General features: G+C 41.6%; 1 long non-coding RNA gene across 2 annotated transcripts in view; it reads left to right on the forward strand.

The window, feature by feature from the left end:
- LOC144827790 (uncharacterized) overlaps positions 1-6032 on the forward strand; it is a 105491-nt gene extending 99459 nt beyond the window's left edge. For both annotated transcript variants that reach the window (XR_013610372.1, XR_013610373.1), the window contains one exon: positions 5706-6032. This is a non-coding gene — a long non-coding RNA (uncharacterized LOC144827790). The remainder of the gene's footprint in view (positions 1-5705) is intronic.
- Positions 6033-6466: the final 434 nt, after the last annotated feature.

The following is a 6466-nucleotide window of genomic DNA, read 5'->3' on the forward strand; positions in this document are numbered from 1 at the left end:
AATAGATTATGTTTTGTGTAGCTTGAAACTTTGGAGATTAGTCTGCGACATGGAAGTTAAATGGAGGATCGAAAGCGATCACAACCCGTTGTGTGTTGAGCACAAATGGTAGACACCTGACGATGAGACCCAGACTACAGAAAGGGGTGGTGTCCCCTTGGTTGTTCCTACAAATGATATGCATAGGTTAAAATGGTCAAATGTTTTGTCCAGTCAAAGGTCTATGGATATCATTAAGGCTGAGGCGGCTAAAGCAATAACGGCCATGGAGCAGGCTAATCCAACTATATCATGCCCAAATACATTAACAGAAATCCATGATCATCTTTTTTCCATTATCAGGAATCATTTTGTGAAACCAAAAAAGAGGACTAGTATGGTAATTATTAAACCAGTAAAGTGGTACAATACCCAGTGTAGGAGTGCCCGCTTGGCTTTAGGCTCCGCAATTAAGAGGAGAGAACCGATTGCTATCCGCATTGCTAGAAAGGCCTATAAGGTTAGTATACTTACAGCCAAGAAAATGTGGGATGAATTCCATTGGAATGAGTTAAAGGACGCGAGTGGGAAAAAGGACTGCAGGCTCTTCTGGAATATCGTAAAATGGGGTAGGGGGTGTTCCTGACCCTCCTGACAATAATGTATCCGAGGAGGACTGGGTCAAATACTTTAAGCCCCAGTTTGTGGAAACGCAACCTGGTAGAGAGATGGCTGGGTTTAGGCCTGTTTATTTTAAAGACAACTCTTTTAGCAATAAAGAGGTAATGATGGCCCTTACCTCAGTGACTGGTGGTAGAGCCCCAGGCTCAGATGGGGTCCCGGCGGATCTCTTTACTAATGATAAAGAGTTGTGGGGTAAATATATTTTTCTTCTTGTTAATGCAGTGGCGCAGGGTGCCTCTGTACCGTCATCCTGGCAAGGTGCAATTATAATACCTGTATTCAAGAAGGGAGATCGATCCAATCCCGGGAATTACAGACCTATAAGCTTAATTGACACCATCCAAAAGGTGGTGGGGAGGATGGTTGTCAATAAGCTTTTAATCTGGGTTGAGGAGAACAACGCCATGTCTCCATTTCGAGCTGGGTTTCGGGAGTCCACCAGCACGATGGACCAGGTATTCCGATTTACCTTACTGCAGTGGCGAACTGTGGTGCTGGGCGAGGGCAGCCTGTACGCGGCCTTTGTCGATTTGCGAGCTGCCTTCGACCTGGTACCGAGGACTAAGCTGTGGTCAGTACTGAGGCACCTGGGTCTACCAGAAGAATTATTGACAATGATAATGCGGCTGCATGAAGCAAACTTTGCCAAGATCCAGTGGGGGGGGGGGGGGGGGGGGGGGTCCAGGGAGTTGTCACCGTAGACTTTCCGGTGGAGCGGGGAGTCCAGCAAGGATGTTCAATGGCCCCCACACTTTTCTCCCTTTTTATTAACGGAGTAGTGGCTCGCATGTTATCTGCTTATGTGGACGCTCCCTCATTGGCGGGTATTAAGATACCGATTTTAATGTTTGCAGATGATACCCTGATTTTATCTAAGACTCCGAGTGGTTTACAGCGAGGATTACTCATTTTTGATAACTTCTGTGGGGAGCATGGCTTAGAAGTCAATGTAACTAAAACTAAGCTAATGGCTTTTAATCCCCATCGAGGTTTTAGATCTAAACTGAGTATGAATGACCGCCATCTAGAGATAGTCAAAGCTTTTATGTATCTGGCTATTCATGTAACAGATGATTTTAGATGGTCCCAGCACATAGATATTGCAGTTCTAAGGCATAGACATTTGGCTGGTCCTCCTGGTTTGGAGCATAGAAAATCCAGGACCAAACCGATTAAGCCAGTACTGCAGGTTTACGAGGCCAAGGCCCTTGGCTCTGCACTATATGGAGCCGAGCTGTGGGGCTTTGAGAAGCTTGAGTCATTACAAACATCAGAAAACAAGTTTCTCAGGGCAATCACTGGTCTCCCTAAAAACACTCCTTTACTCACACTAAGGTATGATCTGGGCAGAAGGCTGTAGTAGACATAACTAGGCTTCGTCCAATTTTATTTTGGAGGAGGCTCTGGACTACCCCCGAGCTTTATCATTATGCCGAGGGATTTCTAGCTATAATTAATGCGGATGTGTTTCATAAAATAGGTTGGTTAAAGGTCCTTAGAACTATGCTGGGTGATCTTGGCCTCCAATTGCTCTGGGATGATCCTATAGGTTCCCCATTCCCAAGCAAAAAAGTTTTAAAGGAAATTTATTGGGAACATGTGGCAACCCGGAATTGGAGAGTCACTAAGGCTGGCTCTATGGCTGGAGGTTATTTAGAAGCCAAACTGTATCCCAGCTTAGAACTCTACTGGGATGCTATTACCTGGCCTAGGGAAAGGAAGCTCCTTTTTCAAATTAGAGCTGGTGCTCTCCCCCTTAGGTCCTTAACAGGCAGGTGGGGGGGGGGGGGGGGGTTATCTAATAGCAATTGTCCAGCCTGTGGAGCACATAAGGAAACTATTGGTCACTTCTTATTTGCTTGTAGACCCTATGCTGAACCCAGGCGCATTTGGCTAACACCTGTGTGCAAAAACTTAGGTACCACTAGTAGTGATGTAGCTTTAAGAATAATTTGCACTAGCACTTTTCTGCCCCTAGTTATAGCTACTGCTAAATATCTTGGATGGGCATGGACTATCAGACAGAGGGTTTAATGCAGCTGACTGTTTTTATAGTATTCAGAGATCATCTGTATTTTATTTTACTCGCATACTCTATTTGCAACTTTTAACAATGAATTAATGTCTTTTCAAATGTAATGGTGCTTTTTTATTGATGTTTTTATATTTGTGATTGTATGTGCTTTTATGAGAAAATCTCGAATAAAGCATCTTTGACAAAAATAAAAATCAAGCAATCTCCTGGTCGGTTCTTGATTGCCTGGCTTGACACTGGCTGTGGGTCTTGGGCCTCTTTGCTGGGCCTCTTTCCTGGCTTCTGCCGAAGATGATGCTGGAGGAGCTGGTGGATTTGGTGTTCCCTTGGCTGTGTGGTCTAGTGTAATAGGGACGACTAGACATAGGAACTGGAGATGCATTCTCTTCTTTCTTCATTTCCTTTTTTGCTTGCATCCAGTTTTTACTGGACAAGCGACTTCTTCCAAGGAGTCTGGCTTGCTGTTCTGCCGGCATCCACCACCTTCTGTTGGTGGTGCACTGTTTGATGGGGATGTCTTAATGAGGGATGTGGCCGATATAGTTTTTTCCTCTAAGGATTTGTCGTTGCCTACATTTTTCTGCTTAGTAACATTTGTTTTCAGGACAGACAGTAGGTCGCCTAATATTTCTGGAAGAGTTTGTAGCTTGTCCACTATTGGGGCACAGAAACATTCTAGTTGCGATTGCTGTACATTGTAGGTTGCTTCGCCCTCTCTTTATTAAGCCATTCAGGTCGGCTAATTTCCTGTCAAACCCCGAGGTAAAGTCAGCTAAAGTTTGGAGGACTGTCAGCTGGAGATCCATTTTGTGTGACTGATATTGTAAAGCTGTTGTTAAATATTGCATTGTACTTAGTAATGATTCCCAGATTAAATTTTTATTTTGGTTGCCTCTTTCCAAGGGAGTGGTTTTTGAAGGTTTAAGATCATGGTTGTAAGAGGCGACTAATTCCTCCCACTCTTGGGAGGCTAAAAAGGTCATTTCACCATTACTGTTGGGTAAATCTTCATAAATGGGCGGCTGATTGTGCTGTGGTGTGAATTTTTCAAAGAGTGCATCCGGTGGCGAAAGGATCACAGGAGATGTTGTTAATCCTGGATCTGTAGTTAATTAAGAATGAAGGAAATAATTATTTAAAGGAGATGATACAAGTTCATTTGTTTTATGTTCTTTTATTTTCTGTTCTTCCGGCTGAGCTGCTTTGGACAGTTGGCCATATTGGTGCTTTAATGCAAGCTCCGGATTTGATTTTGCTTGTGGTAGGGTACATCTGTACTAGGAATAGTCACCGGTAATTGAGGGGTGGCTTGATGATGCTTGGGGTTTGGTCTAAGCATTTCCTCCTCTTGCTTACAGGGCGTTGAATTAGTTGTCTCTAATAGACTCTCAAGTCCTTCCGCAGACGCGTTTAAGGTCAGAGGAAATTTCTGAATGCTGTGTTCTATGCATAAACTATACGGTGAAGTGTTTTGATGAGTTGGAGAAGTGATTTGAGAATTTTTCTTTTGGGCGATGATGTTGTCCTACTGGTGAGCAAACTGTTGATCATAGTGGGCCTCTTGTGGAACTGGAGTAATGTTTCCTAAGTTAGCCTTTTGGACGTTTTGCTGCCCTTCTGATAAGTGAGTTGATGGTCTTGGTGGTCCTCTTGTATACTAGCATGTTTCTCATCAAGACATGTTACGTTTATTTATTCCGCTGTTTGTACCAGTTCGCAGTTTTTCTGAAGGAGCAGCATCTCTGCTTTTGTGCTCCTATTGTTTTTTTCTGGGGGGCAATCGTTAGAATGAACTAATTCAACTGTTTGTGAGGTCGTTATAGTTTGCGAGATTTGATTGGTGCTGCCTAGTTCTAAAGGCAGGAGAGGGGATTGCAGTCGTTCTATTGAGCCACTTTTGGTGGCAGCAAGACCCCAATACATTGAGGTACATGCTACAGCCGGGTCCGATAGGGGCCATGCAAAGGGATTCTGGGAATTGTAGTACCCGGGTCTATAGATCGTAGTGAAGAATCCCGGTCATTCAAATTACCGAACCTAATGCGGGTGGTTGTTGTTTTAATTGTCTGAACAACCCTGAATTTGTGCCATAAGAAAACAACAACAGAGAAGATGCTACGCAAGACGATAGGTGGCTATCAAAAACATTCCCAGCCAGAACATGTCTCTTCACAAATAAAAGATAAATGAGGTAAGCACGGGTACATTTTATACGTGATAGAAGAGAGAGACATGTGAAAGTAGAAAATTGATAAAAATAAATGTATATAGACATAATTTATAGATAGATCGAGTGGGGAGCAAAGAACCATATCAAGTGCCTGGCAGAAGGGTTAAGCGCTGCAAACAAGATTTATAAAGCAGATCCGCTAAATCGAGCAATTAAATACGAATGCTACCACGTAATACGCTACAGGTGAGAAATCACACATGGAAAACTGATTGCATCACGAAGAGTCAGTTTCCAGCTTTAATGACAAGAGTATGTGTCCCCATATGATAAAAAGGGCTTGTACTCTTTCTTATTTCCCCAGAAAGTATACCTCAACTGAATCTCGATTAGAAATCATACCATTGAAATAAAAGATGATCCCTTAAAATTAAGGTAAAAATGTGATTATAAGTATAAAAGAGAGCCACCCAAGGGGGCGGGAGAAGTGGGAGCAGGACAAATTCATTATCAAGAAAGGATCCCCACTAGATAATAATAAAGGAGGGATTAAATGAACCTCCTCAGAATATAATATACTGGGGAAAACAAGATGTGAAATTGTGAATGTGAGCTTGCGGATGCACATGAACAATAGAATTTGGAACTTTTCAATATATGTATATATTTTAGGCATTAAGTATGATGATTAGTAATTTCTCTTTATTAGAATAGGACATTGGCAAATAATGAAGCCTATATATAGGGAAATTGTATAGGGGAATTGCAGAGGTTTTTATATCTGTTTACATTAGGGTCTACTATGATGCACTGACTTTGTGATATATTTTCTGTTAGATATATGAACTGAATGAGGAAGGAAATTTATGACACTTTGTCCTGATGAAGGTGAAAGAGAATAATCTTACTCCACCGAAACGCATCGGCGCCTTGGTCTATGTTAAATCTGAAGCAGGACACAGAGCCTAATAACCGCATACCCGGCTATAGCTGTGTCTGTAGCACGGAACATATTAACAACGTTGAGGGCTGATACATAGGGCCCCGGTTTTTGGTTTCCTTTCATATATTGTTTTTTTTAATCCTTTATTTTTGAAATACTGTGTCTTTTCAAAATATTTTAAAGAATATATGTTTTAATATGTATACATTTGTAATGTATTTCAAAATGCACTATTATATCGAGTGACTAGATATAGGAGAAATGTTTTTAACTATTTTGTATTGAATAAATTTTATTAGATACATATTTAATTTGATTTTGATCTGTTTCAAATCCGTAAAAGAGTGATGTGCATGAGGTACAATTATAGCGATCTAGTCCATAGGGAAACATATTTTAACTCAATCAGGTATTATGTAAGGCCAAGGTGAAGGAATTGTATATAGCATATCTCGAAGATGCCAGCCTAAGGTTAAAGATAAGCACACCTACAATACTATCCCATATAGATTTACTCACAGAGGAAGGTCTGGAAACTTATCTCTTGATGGTATCAAACCCCCAGGACAAATACTACCTAATGCGTTTTAGATTGAAAATTGAGCAGATTTGGTCACGTTTCCACATTGTGGTAATTGATTTAAAAGCCTCAGTG

The sequence above is a fragment of the Lissotriton helveticus genome, chromosome 4_1 (genome assembly GCF_964261635.1).
Source record: "Lissotriton helveticus chromosome 4_1, aLisHel1.1, whole genome shotgun sequence".
NCBI lineage: Eukaryota > Metazoa > Chordata > Amphibia > Caudata > Salamandridae > Lissotriton > Lissotriton helveticus.